The following is a 27,487-nucleotide window of genomic DNA, read 5'->3' as shown; positions in this document are numbered from 1 at the left end:
AGGAACTCAGAAGGAACTCTTTTTGAATATAGAATTTATTAGCATCTGGGCATCAATCCATCAGGACTCGATCCACGCTATTTTATCATTACTATAATCTTAAATTGGAATGGAATTAAATCTATTAATAGGCAAAGTTAAAAATAACCGTTGAATCTTATTATAGAATGGTTCCGTCGTAATCCCCAGGCGCGAAAATAGATGTTTCACATGAAACATAACGTTCTTAATTCAAATAACGTATTTTTGATTTTTTTTCATTATCTGTTATTGGTCATGATAAGAACGACCGTCACATTAAATTTTTAAATATGTGTGAATTAGTACGTTTGAATTTAGAACGAGTTCTATTTAAGGAATTGAGCTGTATTTCCTGCTAAGTAAAACCTTTTTACACGAAATTTTAGTCATACCTTGTCATAAATTATATATGGTCATCTAAAAAATATTATGATATGAATGTCATGTTCTAATTTATATAGATTTGTAATCATCGTCAGGTAAGTGTTATATATATTCCTGTACTAGTAATTGTGTAAGTATACAGTGTGTAAGTATGTGTGTGGTTCGTTTTAGGAAAACGAAGAAATAGTAGAAGTCAGAGTTTACACAATTACATAAGACATATTTATTACTTGTATACCATGTTTATGATTAATTAGTGATTTTATGATCGATAGCACATCTTGGGAATGAAACGATCGCCTCCTGGCTATTTCTTTTCATATTCAATTGTGTATATATAATAAAATATACAAAGAAAATCCGCTGAGTTTCTTTCGCCGGTTCTACTCAGGTCAGGGTGTTTTCTTTTCCGAACCGGTGTTAGTGTTTCATTTGACCATAAATACGTAAGTGTAATACTTGTTTATTGAATAAAGTAATTTGAGTTAAGTTTGAGTTTGATATTATATCAAGACTATGGCTTAATATTATCTAAAAAAAAAAACTATATTTATAATCTGTATCAATTATAAATACATCTCAAGTCTTGATTTTGTTTATTTTATTAAACATACATTCCACGAACATACGAATAAATAACATGGTATACTGAAATATTACACCTTGTACATAAAAAAAAAAACATATATATACTTTTTTCACATCCACGAAATAATTCGTCTGCATAATGTCAAGATTAAATGACAGGACGTGTCAAATGTACTCGGAGCTCTCGGGATAAAAAGAGATAAAACTACGAGCGGCCAATTCAATATGAAAAGCAGAACGTTTTTCCACCAATCGGGGGAATTATTGGAAAAACTAGCAAATGAATTTATTATACCCGCCGTGGACCCACCCACCACCCCGCTTTCATACTCATTATGAATATAAAGGGTTATACCGTTTTTACAATAAGGAAACAATTTTTAATTATTATAACGCTACGTGTCGCTCGCGGCTTTGCATGCGTTTTACGTTTCAACCTTTTTGTCTTGCTTGTATTATGACTGCGAATGTTTGGGAGGATGTTTGAAACTCTATCACGTCTGAACGGCTGAACGGTACTGAATGAAATTTGTCACAGAGATGTACTATAGTCTAGAAAAGCACATATCATTTATCTCTTTTATATGCATCAAACTTTTCTCCTTTTCCTCACACGCGAGCAAAGTCGCGGGTGGAAAATAGTAAATAAATATAAAGTTTATTATGGATGGTGACTATTTATTAAGTCTTTTATACGAAATATTATAATACTTAAGAATATTTTTAGTAGATTTAAATTAGATTTCGAACATTGTCTATCATATTTAAAGTCATACTCATTACAATTACACGTGTAAACGTTCAGTACTTAAAATTTTCTAGCTGTTTTAACGAGTCTAAAAGGAAGATTTAAAGAATTTTAACAGTACTGTGAATGCCTGCATGGCGGTAGAAAAATAATGATGAAATGATACGGGGTATCTAAGCAGACTAACACTACTTAGGCACTTTACAACCAAGTGAAGTTTTTTCGCGGATAATTAAACAATCTCTTTTCTCTGTCTACTTCTGCACTGTTTTCGTTCTAAGCTATCACCAAAGGTTATCTGTGAGAGATCACCATAAGCGATAAGACCGCCTTTGCGCACCATGTATCTAATATTTTGTATTTCTCTTGTTTTCATGTGTTGTGCAGTATAGTATTTTAAATAAAATAAACAATATGTAAGTATAAATAGGATATGATTAAGCCTTATAGAATATCGGTGACCCCTTTTTTGTTGAATTTTTTAGACTTTATATATTCGTTTTTGTTATACTATTGATTCATATGTAAATGTTTTATGTATTCTTGACCAAGAAACTCAATAACTATTAGTGACAATTTTACGAATGTTTTTGAGTTTACAAATGTAATCATTAGAAATTATATGACTTTTATACCCGTCATTGATTGAAAAGAAATGTACTTGGTGGAAGGGCTTTGTGCAAGCCTGCCTGAGTACCACCCACTCATTAGATATTCTACCACTAAACAAAAGCACGGAGTACTGTTGTGTTTCGGTTTGAAGGATGAGTGAGCCAGTGTAACTACAGGCACAAGGGACATAGCATCTTAGTTCCCAAGGTTGGTGGCGCATTGACGATGTGAGGAATAATTAATATTTCTCACAGCGTCATTGTCTATGGGTGATGGTGACCACTTACCATCAGGTGGGCCATATTCTCGAGCGCTAACCTATACCAAAAAAAATGTAACTACAGGCACAAGGGATATAAAGTCTTAAGGTTGGTGGCGCATTGTCATTAAAAGGACTACGTATACCATAAATAGCTTGCTTAATAGCTAAGCTAAGCTAACTGGGACAGCGAATTATTACTGATTAGTGCCATAAGTAATCGGTGCCTACCGAGACAAGCTTGATCTAATTAGCAAAATTTTCATATATCTTTAAACATTCAAATGTTTTTACAAAGAAATATTCCGCGATTCATTAACATCAAAGTCATTATCTAATTTCAGGAAATGAAATACAAAAGACAACAATGTTATGCGGGTGAAATGATTACGTAGAATCATAATTTTCATTTGTTTTATGCACAGAACTCATAATTGCTACGTCATGAGGCATATGACATATGACTCGGGAAATCTAATGGAGTCTTATTAGAACTGCTTTTATTATATTTGCTTAGATATTTTGAATTTCAATGTAAACTAGTTCATTCACAAATCGAAGTTTAACCGAAAGGATTTTTTATTCTAAACACTAAAAGCTTTTAAATGAAATATAAAATCGGATTACATACACTTATAGAGAGGAAAACGGTACTAAATTATTCTGTCCTTGTCATAAATACGTAGGTATGAGAGATGGTATGATAATATCAAAATAATTAAGGATAAAATATATAAAAAACCTTTCTGATCTTTCATTCGGCTGACCACCGTTTTCGTTGCTTTTAAAATTATAAACGCATTTTAAACTAGAGAATCGTAAGGATTTCGAGTGGGTGCAATATTTTAACACTATTAGAAAACCCAATATACTACGATACAACATTTAACAAAATTCCCAATTTTCTACTCACTTTGTAAATTTTTCTCTGCCTAAGAACCTCTTGCAATAAATCAGTAAAGTAGATTCTCGATTCTTAGTCCAAATTGACCGAAAGAAATATTGACAAATTTATATATAAACACAGATTATTTTATCACAGGAAGAAATATATTTTATTTTGGGCGGGAAGACGAAAAACCTGCACTGAAACAACACATAATTAAATTAAAACATTCAATTAAACTCGTCACAGATTGTCAACATTCATTAAACATAAAGCTGCCGATTTCGCGTGTATTATATAGAAGAGAACTAACAAGAAACTAAGTAACTTCCCTTTTTATTCGGATTACATGAATTAGCCATTTGCATTGGAATCGACGAATACTAATGTCGCCCTTTTTTGTCATGTACAAGCTAACGCTCGTCGTTCGTTGCTGTAAGTTTTTACGTAAGCTAGCTGTCCTGACTTCTGACGTCCTATCCTGACTTCATACTTACATACATACTTCAAATTTAGTGATAGATATCATCACGAAAATTTAAATCCAATTGCAGTAGATGCAATTGGATAATATTATTGGTAGTTGTCAGATTTCGATTATATATAAAACTTCTTCGAAATGTATCGTATCTTCCTGTATATGTTAAGTAATTTTTACAGTTAGGCATTAGAAAAAGTCGTACTAGAAAATCCGGTAGGTGCTGTCTGTGAACATATACCAACTTTAAAGAGCTGAAAAAATATTTAAATGCATTTAATGGTGAGATACCAATTCAAGTTTACTTAGGATTGTAAAAGTCTTCTCCGTGGCAAAATACTTATGGATACCAACTGTCATGGTAATAAGACAAACAATGTTAAATTCATAATCTCAAACAGGTACACCAGTATCTTATTTTCATTTTCACTAGAAATATATTTTATACGGAACCAAGGTTACATCACTCAGCTATCTGCTGAGAAACAGCATATTAGCAGCAGCAGAACCCTTAAATCGTTTCCTTAACAGCAATGACGTCTTCCCCCGAAAGTTTGCCATTCGAGCTGGTCCGAGACCCACGCTTTATGACTCCCGAGTGAATATCATATCAATTTTCTAACAATAAATAATTGCGAAAAAAAAACTAAAACGATTTTTGTTTAAAAACATTAACAAATTGAATATACGACGGATAACATCGGATATTCCGGGAACAATCGCCTGAAAGGCCGTAAAGTTTAAAAATAGGGGTGAGGGCCTTCGTACAGTTTACCCTTTGAACTCGCATTTCCTATGATTTATCTTTTAGAAATACGTATATATTAACCGTTTAATTAAGATTTGATTAACAACGAGGGATGTAAATAAATTAACTCGAGAATATAATTATTCTTAACTAATGTTATTAATACGGAAATAGGTTTATTTGTATGTTACGCTTTGTCGTCTAAGCTCAACGGAGTACTAAAATTTGTCCAATGATGTCAAAAGTGCGGAAAAATGTATAACATCTTACAAGTATTCTAGAATCTAATAAATATATTACTTTAATGTTTACCAAAATTTTACCTCTTTTACCGATATCAGCCATCTTTGTTCAAACCTAAAAGAATAAAAGGTAAAGGACATAATCGCTAATTAATACTATTAATCAAAATAAACTTTATTCAAGTAGGTTTTACAAGCACTTTTGAATAGTCAGTTAAAAATTAAGTGAAGTTACCACCACCACTATTAATAACAAAACTATCGAGACTATATTATATTTAGTTTAAAATTGAAAATTAAGACTTTGTGTCTTTGTGTAATACATATTGACGGATATAACTTATTATGGTATGGGGACCTTTAGTTGTTTTATAAAATCATTAGCTCTTGGTTATAGGTAGGTAGGTGAGTGAGCCAGTGTAACTGAAAGTCGATGATGAATTGACGATGTAAGGCGGTGGATGGTGGTCAACAGTTTTCAACATATTTCTAATAAAAAAAAAATCATAAATACGCTACGTTTTATAAATATCACTCCTACCGTCCTTCAAATCGGATTTAATAAAATCGTCATATTTTTTTGTGAGTTTTAGAGTTAACGTTTGAAGCGATTGTAACAGAAAATTGTGTGGAAATTTAGAGATCAATTAAATTTGTGCATCGTGTCACATTGATATTAAATGTCGAATGTAATTAAATAAAAACATGCGAGCACGGATAACAATATGAATGAATGCAATAGAAATTATACTCAATTAACACGGGCGCACCACAACATATCTGTGGATTAAACGTCATAAGAAAAATTGACATTTAAATAATGTACAAAATGATAGGATTGGCTAGTGGCTTATTTATTTATTTAGCACATCCACCAGATTTAACAATAGTTTGGAAAGAAAATACATGAAAAAAAAATTTGTTGATATAGTTACTATCAACGGCTTTCCAAAAGAATTACATTTTTTAAAAAAATGGGTGATGTTCACGAGGTCTTGAGTTCAAAAATGTTTCTGTCGAAAAATTTTCAGTAGCAGTCCGATGTTTCACGACTAAAAATTCCTGTGCCTGGGACAGCACGTAAAGCCTGCGCATAATCTTCGTTGTTACTTCGTTTGTTACTTGATTGTTACCTGTAAAACAGGAGACCCATTGTGTGGCTGCACTTAAAACTTTATGTTTGGAAATGTAACTTTGGGTTTGGACAGCTGATTCTGGCAACGACACAAAGTTAAAATATATGAGAACTAAATTTAAACTAGTATATAAAATATGAATACATTAAAACCCAACTTATATCTTTGATTCACTAACTGAACTTACCGACTTCTTAAAGGTAAAACTCCTACAAACTTATCTCCTTGAAGTTAAAATTCCTTAGTTATCTATCTTAGTACATATTATATGCTATAAGTCAATCGTTATTATATTTACAAAAATCTGGTTATAAGTGATAGTATTCATATCCATATATGATAATATATAATAATTGAATATATACGGTGGTTAGGTAAAATATCGATATGAATCTTGTGTGGAATGTAACACTGCAACAGGTGTATTCATCGCCCCATTGAAGCAATGTTGTAAGCTGCTTATCCGTGTAAGCTGCAAATCTCGTCAAGACTAAAAGAAACCTTCGCTTGGAAACAAACTCTTAGTGTATTTAAATAAGTTACTATTAGTTACCATTAAAAAAATAACAGATTATATATATTAGAAATACATACTTATTCTGAACAGGGTACATAAAGTTAATTTCCGCAAAAAATTTTTTATGGTATTGTTTGGCGGACGAGCATATAGGCAGGCCACCTGATGGTAAGTGGTCACCATCACCCATAGACAATGAAGGTGTAAGAAATATTAACTATTCCTTACGTCTTCAACGTGCCACCAACCTTGAGAACTAATATGTTATGTCCCTTGTGCCTGTACACTGGCTTACTCACCCTTCAAACCGGAACACAACAATACTGAGTACCGTTATTTGGCGGTAGAATAACTGATGAGTGGGTGGTACCTACCCAGACGGGCTTGCACAAAGCCCTATCGTGATTTAGACTTTAGTCAATTGCTTCAAATTATTCTAAAATATTTGTAAATGCATTTGTATTTTTTATTATAAGTTATATAAATCCTAATGAATTACACTATAACCTTCGAAACGCGTTTCACCTAATTCAAGTCTTATGTATAAAGTAGTTTAAACAGTTAGTCATTGCGCTAATTGATCGGGTTTTAAAGAAGATGTCATATTAACGGAGTGTCCGAAGGGAAGTGCCAGACAGGAAGGTAAAAAACATCATACTGACAAATCGAACAACTATATGTAAGATAAAGCTGAGTATTACTCAGCTGAAGTGTAGAATTAATTAGCTCGAAGTTAGTCATAGTTTAGTTTTTTATTCTGTAATATTACGGGAACTACATAGCGATTTTATTGACTCAGTTCTTAAATTGAAAATAAAAAAACAGGCGTTACAAAATCTGTCCTCCATTTACTAAAGATTGTGAAGCTGGAGAATGGACACCTTCGGAACCTACCTACCAGTTTGATCTCGATAACTCTTTTTGCGTTCTATCGTTAATTTATTGAGAATGGTTTCAGATTGTATGACATCGTGATGTATGTACGTGATGATGATATCTATGATCTGCGACTCAGAGGTAACACTTATATGCGTATACCCTAATGTGGAGCTTTAACTAGGAATGACCAATATAATAGACGGTATATTTGAAATATATCTACTTACTACTCATATAATGAGACTCGCTATGAAGCTTATATTTATTTATTCTTTATTGCACCCAATCTCACAACTAAAAAATAACATTTTAGTTACATAAAAGTTGCATGAGGTGCAATATTATTAAATAATCATAGATGAACATTGTCAATATTGTTATTATCTACCACCGGTTTGATTTCAATAATACATTTTTCGTTAAATAACCTGTTTGTTGAAAAAGCTTATTAAAATTTAAGCTACAATCTTTAGAAGTCCCGGTTACCGTAAGCGATTTGCTAAACTGCAAGCAATTGGACGATCATAAGATGCAAGAGGCAATTGATTCATCGTGCGTACAAAGCAAGTACACTCCAAATTAAACGAGTGCTTACTGTACTGTTTGTAGCGTATCAAAATGAGGCTGTATATTTATTTATATGTACTTTTTTGTCTTTTGAATATTTCGTTCTGACTATGGTTTATAATTCTACTGGCCTCGCACGTTCGAATTTTTTTTTGCTTTTCCGGAATGTTTAACAATTGTCATTCTATTTCAAATTATTTACACAAACACCTGTTTAAATTATAAACCCAAACCTTCCTTATGAATCTATCTGTCTATTAGTGAAAACCTCATGACAATCCGTTTAGTAGTTTAGGAGTCTATAGCGAACATACAGGCAGACAGACATTTTGATGGACTATTTTTAAAAAGTAGTAAGACGTACCTGCATTTATCAGGCCCTATCGTAATCGAAATTGCATAAAATAAATTTATAATTATAAAAGATTTCTACATTAAGTAAGTGTTCTTATAATAATTAAGAAATTACATACTATGTAATTTAAATATCGGACGATTGTTATAATTATTGAGTCTCTTGTCAATTCTTCACGGTACACTCCATATCCGGTTCGGAACCGGTGGTAACTTTAAATTTTAATTTACCTTGTAAAATGACGATTCAGAGGTGCTCGTAAAAGCCCACTTCTAACAAGTGTATTTTGATTATAATTACGATTGAATTTGGCCGAAAGAATATAAAAGTGGAACTTCGAAACTCGACTGCGATGACAATTATCGTAAAACCTCATCAACGTATGATTATAATAATAATCAAAGCCATCATAGTGTCAACGCGTAACATATATAGTCGTTTTTGTGATGGGTTTTCTATTTGGATTGAAATCAAATCATTTGTAAAAACCCAATTTATTAAAGAAGGCATATTATACAATATAAGATATAGATCATAATAAAGTTGATACTTTTTGACTTCCATGCAGGATATATTACATACATATGTAACTGTATTTAACTATCATGACTTTGTACTTTTAAATGTCGAAAAAGAGTAACTACTGGTTTTCTTGCCGGTTCTTCTTCTAGAATCTGTATTCCAAATCGATGGTAGGTTTGCTCCATATATTTGGTTAAATGACGATTTAAAAGTTCTTGTAAAAGCCTACTTGAATGAATTATATTTTGTTTTTATAATAGGCGTATGTGCAACTGAAGTGCTCAACGCCTATAAATATTTATACTATAAGAATTATTACTTACCTCTTCCATCACCATTCCACCACGCCAGCCACGGAAACTATGATATACCTTTTGCGCCTATAGTCATTCGAGCAATTTCTGGCCCTTCTAACCAGAACACAATAATAGTCAGAATTAATATTTATTAGAATATGGATACTGTTTAGGAGCTTGCACGGGATCTTATTTTGCTTTTAACTTCAATATCAAATAAGTTCTGAAGTAGAATTATGGTATGATATAACTTAGATGAAGCATCGGTAAATTCAATGAAACAGATTTCTCGATTTTTCACAACCAATAGAAACAGCTCCCTATCGCGCCATTTGACGCTATTCGTTGCTATATATTCTCGCGTCAATTCAACCAGAGAAAGCAAGCGCATGTAAATCGACTTATGACATTACAAGCTATTACGTTTGTGTGAAGATCATATTCACATAAGAAATAAATGTTGATAATTTGGCTTAGCGTACTTAATTCGGATGTGATCGGTTTTACTAATTTTGACGATGCTACATCTAAGTTGTGTCGTACTATACATATCTTACTAAAATTGTAAATACGAAAGTTTAGTTTGCGACTCAATTTCGCTCGAACGACTGCGGATTCTAATATAATTTGACCTAGAAGTCTATCTTATCATGACTGAGATTGGGGAGTTACTTTTAGTGTCTATTTGAAAAAATATTACTTAAATCAAAAGATCCTGATGAAATACAGGTTATTCTGCATAAGACTATTTAGATAACTGGTTATTCCGTTTCGTGAAATTAAAATTCATCCATAGATTCCTCAGACATCAAACTTTAACCCTTGATGTTAGTATTTCCAAAATGCTGGTGAGAGTTTACATCACGAAAGGACTGGTGATGATGATTAGCGAGTATTTAGTATTCGTATATATGCACGCTTGATGTTTATAATTACTTATTTTAAAATAATTGCTAAAAATATGAAAAAGCATCTATTGAATTTCTAGTCGGTTCTTCTCTATTTAATCTACTTTCGGAACTTATTCTAGCGTTATATTCAATTTATTTTAGAGATGATTTGAAAGAGCTTGAATTAATTTTGATTTTACGATGAATTAATAAAACTGTAGCCATATAAAAAATGTATATGTTTCATTGCTAGGCTAAAGCCTTTGTAGAGAAGGTTAGGAGCTAATTACATGACGCTGTTTCAATGTGGATTGGTGGATACACGATATATGACGGAATTTCATTGAAATTAGACTCATGCAGGTTTCCTCGCGATGTTTTCCTTCGATGTAAATGGATGTACTTTTTATTACTATTATTGTCATTTCTTCCATTGAGTTAGCATCACACACTTACCACCTAATGAACTTAGATGGAGCGATTGCTTTTGGATGATTTGAATTAACAATTGGAATTTGAATCAAAAATAAGTTTAAGATATTTTTCTTACCTCTTTAAAATGATACCTAGTGTAACTAATTTATTGAAAATAAACGCATTTACCGTGGCTTAATAGTGTCATGTATACGTAAATAAATCAAAGTTTAAAAAAAAACTTTCTTTTCGTCAGGAATATTACATATTCCATAACATCGGACATTTTTAAGCTATTTGAATTTTATGTAAGATTTAGTATATGATTGTGTATCTGTAGTTAACATAAATCATTTCTCTTCTTAATGTTGATTACAATGTAGAGTTTAAATTAATGAAGCATATATAAATACACAAGTCATATAATTTATGTTAATTTTGTATTGGAAAAATCATATGGAATTCTAAATTTTATTCAAATATAGTACTTACAGAATAACTACGTTTTGATGAGACACTTTACAATATAATTATGATAATTATTACCAATCTGACATCAAATTTAGAAGAAGAAAATTTTTAAAAACTGGCGAGTAACTTATTTTTATATTAATTTATGAACAAATTAGATATATTAATTGTTTACAATTTTAATGAAAATTAAAGAACTAAAAACAATTTAGTACGATGTATATAACGTTATATCAAAAAAATAAAACTTTTTAGCACATTTTTTATTGTAACCAATGATATTAAGATATCTGCATTTGAATGTAAAAAATCGACTAAAATATTCATTATTAGCAGTTCTGAAGCAAAAGAAAATTAATTGTTAAAAACATATATAAAAGTGAATCATGGGGAATTTATAAGAAATCGATTATTTGAAAAATAAATCAGTTTTGATTATTAACTAAACTTATATAGATTGTTATGATTTATTTATATTATAAGTAGACGAAAGAATTTATACAATAATTCTTACAAAAACAAGAAAGACGAATAACGAAGAATCGCTGATGATATTTACTATTTAACTGGTTGCCAATTTTTCTTACTAAGACTAACACACACAACAACACTATTACTTAGTCTGCTTAAAAGGTAATTCACCTTTAATCGCGTAGTATGAATTTATATTAAAATTCGATTTTTAAATATAATACCAAAATTAATTTTAATGGACAGCCTGTCAATTGTTTTTTGTTTTTTTTTTTGTAAAATGTCGTTTCTTGTAAGACCATAACATCATCACAGAATACGCAAGGCAGCGATTAAGCTTTCTTATATCATTGTTTTTTTTTCTTACGATTGTATTTGAAATACATCTGAATAATATAACAAAGGATCTAATTAAACATAATTAAATTAAAAAACAACTTTATTGGTAACACTGGTATCAACGAACGTGATATTCTAATCTCGGACGTAAGATATATTTCAAATGAAATGAACGCAATGTCGTATAAGCCTTTAGTCTAATCAAAAACAAACATTCCGTGACATAACCGATACGACCAGATCGCAAATCATCCTAATAGTGGGCCTGGAAAAAAAACGCGAAATCAGCCGTATTGTTTCTAGTAATAAAAACTTCTAATAAACATGCAACTAAACTCGAGCTTCCGGGCAAATAAAACATAAAAATATATCCTATTTTCATAGGGCGAGGGTGTCACCCCCCGAGGGGGTGAGGGAGCCCCCTTCTGCGCAAAAACCCAAAAACATCGAAATGAAAATGAGTAGCAGGGAGGCAGGGAGTCTGTGTTGGTAATTCATTTTTAACATTAAGTTTGTGTGAGTTTTAAAGTACAGTCGATCGCGTTATGCTAATGTATGAAATGTTATTGTCTATGCGAGTGGAATGGATTCTTTACATGACGGTTTCCTGCTTTTCTTTAGCTGATATTAATTAATTAGTGTTCGGAACTCGTTAATGATATTTTTAATTATTATAAAAAAAAAACTGGCAACTCGAATACGCCTTTTTTATATATTCTTGTATTGGATTCATATATTTTTATTCAATATCAGTCATTCTATTCTTATTTATTAAAATAAAAACGCAAGATCTAAATATATTAATTTATACATTTTTTTAAAATTAATTATCATAATTTGCAGAGGAATAAGTCTTTTGTTTTAGTATAATTTTATATTTAGCTCACTTCGTAGAGGCCTACGCGGTGCGTAGTATACAGTTACGTTATGCACTACGCGTTGAGGGAGGTATCGTGGAAAATTTTAATATTGTTTTTTGAATCTAGAGTATATTCCCTACATTGAAATTTAAATAGAGCTCTAGAAAAAGTTTGTAACTGTGAGCATATGATTGCTTTTTGAATGTGCATAAGTTATATTTGTGTTGTGACATGTTTCGAATTTCTTTTTTTTTAATTATAAAATAAGTAGGCCTAATACGTTATAATCAGGTCGAGTGTACTCGGCGAGTTCGCATTGTGCCCCCACACACCTACACGCACTAGCGCGAACATAAAACGCAATTTTGTATTAGATTTAATTTGACTCGCACACAATCACACACACGGCCCTGCTGTGTGCGGAAGTATGCCGCTTCCTACGCACAAATTGATTGCGATCGTCGCCGAAAAGACGAATTTGCATACGCGGAAGTTTTTTTAACTTTTCCATACTGATACAGCTCTACTGAGTGCTACGTGGGGCTGACGAGGTAGTAAAGTTAGTCGGGGACACACATGTGTGCGACGCACGTGTGGGCTCGGACGCCGCGGTCGTCTTGGGACGTGTGCCGTAAGACGGGCTAGTAAGTGCATGCGTGATAGTTGGCATAGTGCAGCTCGAGGTTCGTTGCAGTAGTCGACGGCGGCCACGCGCCGCGGCGCCGCGCCGCCGAGTGAGCGCCCGATTTAAAAACTATACGAACGAACTCGCGCAGCGAGAGCCGTAATACCACCCCCCGCGTAATGATTTTTTGGCGATGAATTTATATTCGCGCGCGAGCGGTGCCACTTTTTCGACCCCCCCACCGGCCCACCCCCCCGCTCATTAACGCAACCCAGATATGCAATTCTGATCTTTGACGAGGAGGCTGTAGTGTCGGCGGGCGCCTCGCCGGGAGAGGTGCCCCGTTTTGTTTTTTCCCGCCCGGCTTCATTATTGATGGCATCGGGACGGTAATGCGGAAGCATGTGTGAACGTTTCATTACAAAAGGTGGACGCGGCTCGTGTTAATATTGCAGACCGGCCGGACCCGACCGGACGGGTGGACGCTTCCGAAAAAAAAAAGAAATATTAAAAAAAATAAACATTTGCAATTATATTAAATAATAATTCGGGTTCGGTCTAAAAAATTTTCAAGTTTCGAATATAGCGCGTCGGCGTCGAACTATTCGGACGCGTGCCGGCAAACTTTCGGTAGAACTTCGCCAAAGTTCTCACGTGCGTGTGTGGCCAGCGGGCGGGCGCGTGACGGATTGGCCAGCCTGCCGCCCGCTTCATTTCATTGGACACTCCAACTTCCAATTCCGAATTCCTCTATTCGAACGTCGCCTAGTCTCAATTAGTGAATATTTTGTCAACAGTCGGGTTAAGTTTGTTTATTCGCTGTGTTCCGTTGCCGTTACCGGACATTGACTCGCAGTGGCATTGTTGATGTTTTGTTGATTGTTTTGTTGAGTTACGTTTGACGCGCCGCGAGCCGGCTGATAAGGTAAGTGCCTGCATCACTCCACAGGTCCCCTGGACGAGTCGCACGATTCGAAACACACATTTTGAAATTGAATAATAATATTTTATTTCCAAAAATACAATTCACACAAAAATCAGCCGTTTATCTTGTCGAACTTGATTTTTTATCTATTGCGAACAATTAGAGCGAGTCTTTTGTGAGCGGAACTATTATTATGTAAATATTAGTGGACAGACGCACGGCCGGACAAGGGTTGAAGCTAGTCTGCAAGTGCGCTCAGACCTCGACATTAGACATTTTTGCATAAATAATTGCTTTAAGAGCAATAACCGATGCATCTGGGACGGTTGCCGTGATTGAATTGCTGAGACATTAATATGCATAAGATATTCTTTCAACGGTCGTGTTTAAGGCCAGACATAGAAAATAGTTTAATTAATATAAACATAAAATTATTATTAAACTATTCTGCATTTGTGTGTTTGTCAACAAATTTTAATATAATTAATTGTTTATTGTAATTAAAAACTTGTTTGTAATTACAGATATTGTTATTTAATTTTAATCATAAAATTACAACTTAAGTTATTTTAAAAAACTCACTTAAAGTTGTAAAAATGAAAATAATCTCTATCAATGTAAAATATTGTTTTTATGATTGTATTAAAAAATTAAAAATCATACTCTATTCCGCATATTAAAAAAATCTATTTTATAACTATAAAAAAATCGCTCTAGATAAAATATATTTAAATTCGTGTATAGATAAACGGCGATAGTGTTCAAGGAACGCACTCACACAGCCCAATAATTCGCAATTCGCACCCTACACGGCAGAGCTACGCAAATTAGGTTCTTTATCGTGTCGTTACGAGCGCGCACGTTGCACGAGCTCGCAGCGAGCCTGCAGCATCGCTGCACGCACCCCTTCACTATTGTGTATCATAAAATACCTCGAGATGGACAACTATCAAATCGTAACAGGTTTTCTATTTTTGAAAATGTTTATGACAAATAAACTCGTATAAAAGTAATCTGACGGTTATAGTTCGTAGGTCATTTAAATATTACCATAATTAACAGGACGTAAGTTTTTTTTTTTTTTTTTAATAATAACAAAAATCGTTTGTGTTATTTACGCAAAGTTCTATTTATTCGTGTAGAGTTCTAATCGAGCGTTATTTTCCCGCTCGGAACGATGCAACGAAAGCGAACAAGAAACGCATTCTCGAAAATCGAATCTCAATTAAAAGTAGGAGATCGCTAATTTCATCTCGGTCCAGACGAGCGATCATCGATTCGTAGCATCTATACGAAACAATCCTACAGAGCTGCAGACTAGGAAAAAGTAAAAAACGTTGACAGACTCGTTCTGTCGCCGTTCTAATCGCGCCCCCACGCACGCGCGGCTTTTAATTGCATCCCCGCCCCCCCGGAAAAAAGGGCCGAAGCACACGATGGATTAGCATACAACCTCGCGCTCAGAGCGCACCCCTTCAGTTTTTACGCGTTTCCTCCCGCCATATTTTTTCGCGGCATATTTTCGGCGACGGAGGGGGGGCGTCGCTGCGTGCGCGCCGCCAGTCGGCAGCGGCCGGCGAGCGCGCGATGTACATCACGAACCGTCGCGAGCACTGTACACACTTCCGCGGCTGACATGATCGACAAACTTTTCTAATTGAGTGCAGTGCTGTGTGTGGATTTGTAGCTATTACTTTTTTTTTTCGGAAAAAAAAATCGGTAAGTCACTTTTATCAGTGGTGACGTTGGTGCTAGCAAAATTCGGTGATATCTGGGAGCAAGGTCGTGGCACTATGATAATATTATTTGCACAAAAAATTTAGTTAGACTGATTTGGATAACCTCATTTTAGGACAACGCGCGCCGTTGTTTCTGCTCGCGTGTTTTTTTTATAACGACTTTTATTTTTGCGACCACAACTAAAAGTGCAAAAACATTTTTAAAGGTTTTTTATACATCATTTTCATGTTTATCATCAGAAATATTAAAAAAAAACATTTCAGAGAGAATGCCATGAATTAATGCAACTTTATTTTTTAAAGATATAGTTTATATACTTTAATGTTTCAACTTCAGAAAGCGTTTTGCTAACCAAAGTCGACGTAGAACGATAGTAATAATTATTTGTGGAGATATGTACTTTGTCCTAAAATGGTTTTAAAAAAGTATAAAATATGTATTGTATAAAATACATAGAAAAAACGTCCAAAAACCTCTGATCATTTAATTTAAACATTAATTGGCATTCCATATAAGAATTACATAAATCGTTATATAGTTTAGAAAATCATAATTAAAAATCTTGAAAGAAAGAATACTAAGAATTGTGTTAGAAAAACTTTACAACTTTACTAAGCTTTGAACAAAATATTGTATCATATTAATTGTAATTGTAATTTCTTAATGTAATTCCCTAATATCCATATGTTGTTTTTATGTGTATATTTGTGCATAGTTAAGTTATATATCATATATTTACTGAAATTGTAAATATAATAACTATACTAATTCAGCTTACTATACTACACCCTTACCGCGTAAATAGTCTAATATAAAGCGAGTTAAACTGCGTAGCGCTGCTTATATAATTATATTATATACTTAAACCGTCTCCAAACGCACCGCTGCATAAAAAAAAGTTTGACGTTTATTGGTTAAGTAATGATCCAGTTAGAAATAAGACATCTTCCTATTAACAAGCAACGATATAATATTTAATATTTAAAAACATCTTAGCTTTAGAGTATATGTTTATATGTTTTTGATAAATAATTCTCGTGCACATAACGCGGTAAACAATTTAAATGAATTTATTGTATCACAAATCACTCTTTATATATCATATTGTAATTATTTCTATGAACGTCAAATTGCATTGCAAACAAACTTAGAGAGAAGGTAACTTAACCCGCCATGCGGCTCCAGTGCGGATTGGCGGATTTATGAGTAGTAAATGAATTTGTCCACGATGTTTCTATTGCCGTAGAGCGTGGAATAAAACAGACACAAATGAAAAACATAAAAATTCCTTGCCTAGATTCGAACGTGTAAACTTCCAGGGAATTAATCTAAGCTCTCAATGAGAAATCTAAGCTTATAAAAACATTAAATCCACGCCCAACAAACCTAAAACAAACGCATTATTGATTGGAAAAGGTTCTTATTAGCACATTTTTCATGTAACAGATTTCATTTATATATAAAACAAGTAGGTAATAAATCTAATCCCAGATAAAATTTATTCAAGTAGACTTTTTCAAGAAATTTTGAATCTTCATATTAAAGAATAATTTTAAGTATGCTTAAAATTATTCTTTAATATGCTTAGATTCTACCGGATTACCGGCAAAATACTTAATATTTAAAATGTCCGTGCTAAATCTAGCCCCTAAATGAAATAGGAATGTTAATTGAATACATCATGATGTATATTCAAGACTAATATAGATTATACTTTTATATATAGCGAAGATACTTGTAGATATAAAGTAAACCAACGTTCTTAATCTCGGTCGTATTACTGTCGAAAGTTAGGAAAACTATCTCAATTTACTTAAATATTATTGATGGAAGGACCATCACGAACTCTTATACCACGTAAAATGATTTCATTCTTATAAATTTACTAAGTATATCCCGCGATAATGTCTATCTTTAATTTGTAATATATAAAAGCACATCCCTATTTTATAGAGTTTATCGTAGAAATGTCGTAGAGTCTAGCTGTGTAATTTTACTAAATAAACTAAATATATAAGGCATTACATATACTTTCTAATCGCTCAAGTAATTAAAAATACTAGCGTTCTACTTTAAGCCTTAGAAATTATATTAATTTAAATAAAATTATAAAATAATAATGATAAATTATTAATATTATGAAAGATATGTAATTCGTATTTGCCAAATGACCTAAACATTAAATTGCATAAATACCTAATACTGCCATTATACAATCTCATAAATCACATAAATAAAAATGACAAATTGCTAATCATATGATAAAAATGACTAATTACAACAGCAATCAATATTATGAGTATAATATCAGTTACTAATTAAAATACTTAAAAAAAAATAACTAAAACTGTTTAATAAAAAAAATGTTTAACAGTAAAGTTTATTACTGAAAATTTTATCAAGTATGAAATTCGAAAAAGATCGAGTATTTGAAACTCAAAATTAAGTCATTATATGCCTTTGATTATGGATTACATGTATAAACTTGGGTTAAAATCTTAAATTCGTCTTTGTGCAATTACATTTATGTATCGCAATACAAACATTCACACACAGACGCTGTTTATAATATCAGTAAAGATAAAACTATATGTTTATTCAAATCTTAACATACTTCATGGTATTTTCATATTTTTTCTAAACACTTATAAACGTTAAATATATGCGAATAATTAACATTGTATCAATATGAAAATTACATAAAAACCCGCCTATTTTAAGAAGTATATTATATACTGCGTTAGTACAGATAAAAAATGACTTCCTGATGTCGACGCATTATTTTGCTTGGACCGTGATGGTACTAAAGTTATAACGCTATGTATTCAATTGAGGGTTAAAATTAAATGACAATCCCGATGGTCTGGCTCTGATCTTATCTGCATATAACTATAGAATAAGTATTTACCGTTCTAAATGTAAGATCTCACTTAAAATTTCACTTAAAAGTCGATACATATATTGAATGTTACAATAGTCAATATAAGGATTTTCTTGACAGATCTCATCTAATTTTTTTTTGTAGAAAAACGTGGAATACCCTTAAAGATATTTATAATAGTTGAAAGTTAAGTATTGCAGGGACCGCTCTTGGAAACTTGAACGAAGTATGCTTTAATCAGTCGAACAGTCACATATTATCGTCTAATTACTAGTATCTAATTAAAAACGTAGACTATTTAAATATATGCTAATAGCACACTATATTTAGAACTGGGGTTTTATTTATATTTTACATCAACTATATTTTTAGTATTTAAATGTTTAACACACGTGCATTTTTTTAGAATCAGAATATTTCATGGGGTTAAATTCAGATGAAATTAGATTAATATCAGGTACATTGCAATACTTAAAGCATAAAACATAGCATATATATATGTTTTTTTTTTATGGAATTGTTTAGTTCATTTTCCACTTATTTACTTTCAAATGCAAAGTTATATGATAAGTATTTTGAAAGTAAATAAATTCACAAAAATACATTTTTCACGAAAATTAAGAATAATATAATGATTTTGATCGGTCCTTCAATCTATTATCTGTGTAATTAAACAAAGATATATCTTATATGCGATATAGGTAAAACTCTTGTCACGAGAGCAAAATCTCATTCGGTAAATTTGTTCTGAAGTTGCCCGAAAATTAACGATCGTTCCCACGACTAATCTATACTTATATTGTTTCTATAACTATCTCTTCACGTTTAAACTGCTGGATCGATTAAGATGAAATTTGGTGTAGAGATAGTTTGAATCCCGGGAAAGACAAAGGCTTCTTATAATTCATGCCTCGAGGAAGTAAAATGGAGGTAAAGATTTGAGTGATATAAGTAAACTTATATACATATATAAAAGGTAACCAAGATTTTATGAGGAATAGAGGGAAGATATTTGGAGCCATTTATTTAATTTTATTGTTAAAACCCCTGAATTGTAATCTTTCGATATTAATTTTCGTCTAATTGGGTCAGGTTAGTTTTGGTAAAATACCTAACCTATTTAATTAACCGGATAAAGAGACGATAGTGCATATAATTAATAATTAGTGCTTAAAATATATCTGTTATTAGGAAAATCTATTTAAATATATTATATCAACGTATTTATTTTCCTTAAAAATATGGCAATGACCGTTGTACAGTTGTAATGTAAAATGCTTAATATATTTTAATTATATATTATATACATTATAATATACTTCGTATAAAGCAAATTTATTACTTAAATATATAATATGATATTGTAACTTAAACTTGATGACAGATGAAAATGACAGTTAATTTCAATTAAAAAATGAAAAAAAATATATGACAAAGGTCCAAAATTTAACAGGCTAATATTTTAAATAAAAATGATAATATTTTTAAAAAACGTTCGAAATTTGAATATGTAAACGAATTCAATAAAACACCAATGTCGTAGTTTTTTTTTATACGCATAGTTCAGGCGCCAGTCGGTTAGTTCAAAGTCAATTATGCGACGTCCTACTCGGTAACCGTACTTGTGAAAAGGGCGCTCGAGACCGCTTACGCGTTATAACGCGTGTTTGCCTCTGCGGTGTCGGAAACGTAACGCGTGTGAATACACTGTTGAAACTACGATGAATGCGCAATGGTTTCATACTTTTCGATATATATAGGAATAATGAAATTGTATCTTCGATACTATATGCATTTATTGAAAACGATAAAATTTATAAAGTAACATAACTTGAGCAAACTTCAGACATCTCATCATCAGATTGAAGCACTATACTAATATTATAGATGTGAAAGTAACTGTCTTGTCTGTCTGTCTGTCTGTCACGACCAAACTAATGAACCAATTTTGATGAAATTTGGTATGGAGCAAATTTGAACTCCAAGGACATAGGCTACTTTTTTTCCTGACAAACAACTTCTAAAACTCGACAACTAGTACTAATATAATAAACAATTAACAAAATTACATTACAAGTATCAAAACTAGCTAGGATATATGGAATTGAGTTATTTATTTATAAAAATATTGAGCATACAACGTTTAGGTATTAACGCGTAGTATGAATGACTAATTATGTAGTAGACACGTGTCCACTCGATGTTACTGTAGCTATCTGCCTAGACGAACCGTCGTCATGACTAAACAGGATACTATACTAAAAAACACGACGATTAAAGTATTTTGTTTGGCAGTCTGAATCAAAAATACATAACGTTTCTATTTACATATTAATTTTCAGTGTTGCCATCTCGAAAAAAAAATCACCCATTAAATAATTTTAAATAAAAATATTTCAGAACAATAAAATTAAGAATTAATAACTGATGAATCACAAACTTATAAACAGTTATAATTTCGACATCAGTTATTATATATTGATGTCTTTATCATGATCAACATATAATATATAAGCGGTATATACAATAAGCGAGTAGGCGGTACCTACATAAGCATAACCAAGCCCGCGCCTATGTCTAAAACCGAATGCAATAAATTTCATCAAACAATAAAAATGCACCTATATTTTAAATTTTCTGTGTTTAAAGAGGATCTGAGATGGCTCGATATATATAAATCATCTCGTGCTCGCCGGTAAAGGAAAACATCGTGAGGAATCCTGCCCGTGTCTAATTTCATCGAAATTCACATGTACATTCTACTAACCTGCATTGCAACAACGTGGTGGAATATATTCCAAACACGAAGAGTGTTAATAGGAGAGGAGGCCTTAGCCCAGCAGTGGGAAATTTAAAAAGTTGCTAAGTACGTTACTTAAAAAGGATCTCAATTTTTTTTATAATTAATATCGTAGAAACATACGGGAAAAAGAAAGGTCATTTGTTATGACGTCAGTTTAAAATAAAGACGTCCATTAATCATTGTCAAATCATTTAAAAGTTTAAATGTTGTAAAATACATGTTAAGCGATAATTTAAACAATGAAATACCAGCGCTTGCGCAATCCATTGCCGCGCATCTTAGAAATATGTAACAAGAGTGCGCCCGCGGTGGTCTATGACGATTCACATGAAATAATTCAACGAAATAGTTATATTTTTGTCACTAGTTATTACTGGTTTTACTCAGCATAACATAGTTCGTGTATTGAGACCGTATTAGCGTTATAGTTCTGAGATATCAACTTCAAGTCTGCAATGTAAGTTGTTATATTATTTAATAATTCCTTGTTTTTATTTATAATACAAGTACAGCCCATACTTATTAAACATTTTTGAATGAGAATGTTTTTCGGTTAATGATTTTTTTTTAATTATTATTAAACTGAGGAAAACACATACGACACAATTATTATTTACATTAACTTAAAGGGTCGATGCAATTTCCAAGAACGGTTAAAATTAACCAATCAATTAACCGGAACGATGCGTTCGCACTATCTGTACACCAACCGAATGCACAATGAAAACGAAAAGATTTAAACAAAAAACAACTTTAAACCTATCACTTTATAGTCTATTATCTCTTGAAGAAACATCATCTTATGATTATCAAATTAAGTAAGCGATTTTCTGTTCGTCATCCACTATTTTCTAAAAACAAATAACAATTCAAAACAATAACAGCTTTGGACATCATAAGTTTAGAGGCTATTATTCCGTAAAACAGATTACACGTTGATCAATCACATTGATAATAATTATGATTAAGCAAAAGTAAACTCTATAACTAAGTGTATATTATTAAATTTAGCTTGAGATGTTTTCTCATTGAAAATTATGCAATACGATTTTTGGAAGTAAGGTTTCGAAAGAGTTTTTCTCGACCAATGTGGTCTACAAAAGGCATTGTTTTGTAATGACTGTTGATATTTAAGCACCGATCAGCATTCGTTGTAGGATAAATAAATGCTTATATGCTCTTAAAGTTACATCACTACAAATTAATTATTGTATATTTTAAATTAGTAAATATTTGACCGTAAATGTTAACAATATTTAATTGACATTGATTGATTGATTGTATTCGAAATTTAATTAATAGAATATATAATGAAAAAGCTGGCCAAAAATATTAAAATGGCCGATTAAGCCTGATCCTAAAATTGTATAGCGTATGACCTTAAGGCTGAATTTATACTTTCTAAAAAAATTATAAACAAAAGCCAATAACAACAGCCGATTATTTTTTCCACTGCTGGGCGAAAGCCTCCTCTTCCTCTTAAGAGAAGGTTTAGAACATATTCCACCACGCTGTTACAAGTTGGTGTAATACACATATGAAATTATTGATATGACATATTCCTCCGGGAGTAATGTTTTCTTTTACCTTAAATAAATATTTCTACGAACAACAAAAAAATATTAAAAATAATTATAGTTATAATAACTCATCATAATTAATAATGACGATACAATTAGCATCCTAAATATTTATTTTATTTGATTCATAGATATGTTAACTAAAAGGTAAACACAAACTGTTTACTCAATCTCGGGCGCTGGACATTTCACTAGTTGAGTGACGACGGATATCCGTTAAAAGTTATTTATAAACAAAACTTATAGTAACAATTAAAATTATCGCTAACAAAGAAATGTAAAACGATCTACATATCTGACATAGTAAGGCTTAATAATATCCTTTAGTAATTTATAAAAAGCTAGTGTAAAATATTGATGATTTTTTTTTTTATATTTAGAAGGCAAGCGAGCAAATGATCCCTTTATAAGTGGTCATCTCCGAAAAGCATTTCTATATAATTATATCTATTGTAAATATTATGTTATATGACTTGCTGTATTAAACTTGTTATATATAGTTAATGATATTATATATTAGCTCGTAATGAAATGATTATAAAACTAACCACTTTTAAGGAAAGCCTTAAACCCATTTATATTTTATGTTTCATTAAAATTACATTTCTGTTTTCCCTCTATTCTATTATGAAATTAACTTAATTAATAAATATAGGTATTTAACATATGACGTTTGAACGTTTTAAAATTGGAACGTTAATTTGGATATAAAACCTCTTTGAAATACTAGCTATATATAACATGACGACTGTGAAATAAATGTTAAAAATATTATACATAAGTGTCATACGATATCTGAGAACAAAAGGATGATTTACATACGACTTTCAATATATAGAACCATAACAATTCAATTAATTTACATCTTTATAACTTTTCACTTGAAATTTAATCATTATTATTATTATTCTTAATTTGAATAAAATCAATTCAAAATAAACAAACTCTATATCTGTATACGTACCTGCTTAACTAGGAGAATATAGGTGAAACCTAGGTATTTATATGCCCTTGGTTATTGATATAAAGAATCAAACGTAATTTTCCAAGGTATTGCTGTTTTAATACCAAAAGTATATAAAATTGATTTAGTTAGTATAATCCGAGTTGATTTTGCTATTTTTGATTTTCTGATCAGTATAATGAGTCTTAATAGAATATATAAATGAATTAGATATGGACATAGATTCTTTTGATGAATAATTCTATAATTCGCAATGTCTGTTAACCTCGCTAGAACACTATCTTTACACGTGTATACAATAATAGAAAAAAAAAATAATATTTAGACGAGTCTCTATGCCAAATTCTAATCTAATGTTATTCGGCACACCTTATCTTTGCGATATTTTCATATTCGCAATCTCCTGCAACTGATAACTGGCCCTGCCCTAGGTTAGTGTTGTGACGTATCAAGAATCGACATCGATAAGATTAAAGGTTTAACGGTGGCATTCGCTACTATTGTAATGATTTATTGATAAAACAGTTATAGTAGTAATAACTAAGCTAGTAAGAATGCAATCTTATTTGAATTATATCATTAAATAAAAATACATCTTTCTAACAAGTTCGATAGTTTTTTTTTATTATTACTAATAAGATAATAAACATCAACAAATCAAACAAAACTAAAGACAAAATATTAAAATATTGTACAAAAAAAAACATAATTTATAGAAAATGGCAAAGATTAAAAACGCGCAAAGTAAAACAACATTTAATTTATTTAGAACCGATAAAACGAACCTAGAATTTAACCCGAGACACGTAACAACCTTATAAAATTATCGATAAATATTTAAATTAGTACAGCACTACTCGCAGTGCAACGCTATCGCGTTTTTAATACTACGACAAATATTAGTTGGCAAACATAGGCGATTCTAGCCACGAAATGTAATATCTAAGTCACATTTTTAATTTATAAATTACATTTGATTGATATTTCAACGTTCGTCCATAGTGATGAATGTTTTATTATCTATAATGATCGATGTTTGTTTTTCATCTGCATTAACTGTTTGTAATGTTCATTAGTGTTTTTCGCACCCAAAGCATCCATCACAGCTTGTTTAATTTTAAAAACAAACTAACCTACACAAACAATCAACATTTTGGAGATGATAAATTTATGGATATACTATTCTGGGAGTATTCGAATCTCATCGCAGAAATCGAACGTTAATTTCAGATTACGTCATTGAAAATAATAACATAATTTAAACTATATTCGTATCAACGTTAATCGTTTGTTCAAATTCCACGCGTGAGAATTCTTACAGAATCTCAGTGGAGAACACGGTGTCGTAATACCAAAAAGTAACATGCGACATTAATTACACTATTAATTATGACATTTAAAGAATAAACGCATCAAATTGGCGTATCACCATAATTCGGTTATCAGCATTTCACGAGACAGTATTAATACGAAATAAAGTACATAACTTAACTATTCAGTAAGAATTTCACAGCGTGTTATAATTATTTAAATACTTTAATGTCATGTTCAATATAGCATATTTAACTTTATTTAACTAACCTTATGTATCTTAAATTGTAGAAAAGAGTAACTAATAAGTTTCTTGCCGGTTCTTCCCTATATTTACTTGGTGGTAGGGCTTTGTGCAAGCCCGTCTGGGCAGGTACCACCCACTCATCAGTTATTCTACCGCCAAATAACTACCGCAAAATTGTGTTCCGGTTTGAAGGGTGAGTGAGCCAGTGTAACTACAGGCACAAGGGACATAACATCTTAGTTCCCAAGGTTGGGGGCACATTGACGATGTAAGGAATTGTTAATATTTCTTACGGCTTCATTGTCTATGGGTGATGGTGACCACTTACCAGGTGGCCTATATGCTTGTCCGCAAAACTATACCACAAAAAAAATAGAATTACATTCCGAACTGTTAGTTATGTGTAAAAAGGCGATTCAAAAGTGCTTATCAAAACTTCAATAAAGTATATTTTGATTAATAGAACTAACAGCTCTCGACGCATAATACTAACGGTATATCATATAAATTTAATTGTATTTGATCGTCACAAGTGTTTCAAATGCTGGAAAAGAGTACTTATACAATAGAATCTATATTCCGAAACTGATAGCTTTTCATATAACACAATAAATGTCATGATTGAAAAGTGCTTGTAAAAGCCTACTTTAGTAGAGTGTGTTTTGATTTGATTCTATTTGTTATATGCATTGATGTAATAAGTGTTTGTTTTATGTTATAAAACAAATGACACTTTGAAAGTGTCGATTAGAATTTTAAAGATAGAAATATCGCAAATAAAATGCACCTCGGTATAACGAAGTAATGTTTTCCTAATTTCTAGTCACTATGTGACTTAAGGTGGTCCAGATACATAATGGAATTTGGTCTAATGGCTTAATTATTAGGGAGCAATTGAATATATTATATGTCTTAAAGAAAATTTATGTGAAAGTATTTTGTCTTATATTCTCAACAGCTTCTCAATCTCATATATCTTCAAAATGTTTTTAAGAGCGCCTATCACACAAATACCCTTGAATATTTTGTACATGAAATTTGTACCATTGTATATAGCATGTCTCAGAATGTCTCAACACAATACAACGTAGAAGCTAGTGTATTCTAGATAACATATATTATATTTTAAAAGAGGCTTAAAACAACAAAATCGACGACTGTACTTATATGTTAAATCATGACTCTTTAGTAGGAAACTTGGAGCTTTATATGAATAATATATATTAATAATAATATATTTCTCTAACCCTTATATATTATCACTTAGAAGTCAATGTACGGGTCAAAAACCCAACTCAATGAGGAAGTATATGAACTTTTATATATGCCTTTTATATAACATACTGTTAACAAAGCATTATGTACGTAATAAACATAATGTTGTAATCCTGTGATTGCTGAGAAGAGGCGTTTATCATTCTGCATATATATAAATAAATAATTTTTAAGTATTATTTAATTTTATTTACTATTATTCTTTTTTAAATATTGAGTACGAGTATCCGAATTTTGAATAGACAATCAATTTTGTTTTTTAATTTATTTGACAGATGTAATTTTGATATCAAACCAAAACGAATTATTTATAACAAAAAAAATACAATCCATACATCGCTAGACGTTCAGGATGCCAGTGAGCTATAGAGGATCATGTATTAGATCATCTGAATATAATGATTGAGTATTTTTATAATCCGTACGTAAAGCTAAAAGAACCGTTCTAACGGA

At 31.5% G+C, this 27,487-nt stretch overlaps 1 protein-coding gene across 9 annotated transcripts in view; it reads left to right on the top strand.

Moving 5' to 3' along the window:
* Nucleotides 1–27,487, top strand: part of LOC124534051 (broad-complex core protein isoforms 1/2/3/4/5) — a 118,726-nt gene that overhangs the window by 66,311 nt on the left and 24,928 nt on the right. The window contains exon 1 of one of the 9 annotated variants that reach the window (XM_047109708.1): nucleotides 14,088–14,233. The exons of 7 other annotated variants lie outside the window; for them this stretch is intronic. The gene's annotated coding sequence lies outside the window, so the exon portion shown is untranslated. Of the gene's footprint in view, nucleotides 1–14,087; nucleotides 14,234–15,776; nucleotides 15,953–27,487 lie in introns of those variants that run through there. One more of the 9 variants, XM_047109706.1, reaches the window with a different exon arrangement.

This window comes from Vanessa cardui, chromosome 12, assembly GCF_905220365.1.
Source record: "Vanessa cardui chromosome 12, ilVanCard2.1, whole genome shotgun sequence".
NCBI lineage: Eukaryota > Metazoa > Arthropoda > Insecta > Lepidoptera > Nymphalidae > Vanessa > Vanessa cardui.
The sequence above is the reverse complement of the archived record's forward strand: the minus strand, read 5'-3'. Positions and strand labels throughout refer to the sequence as shown.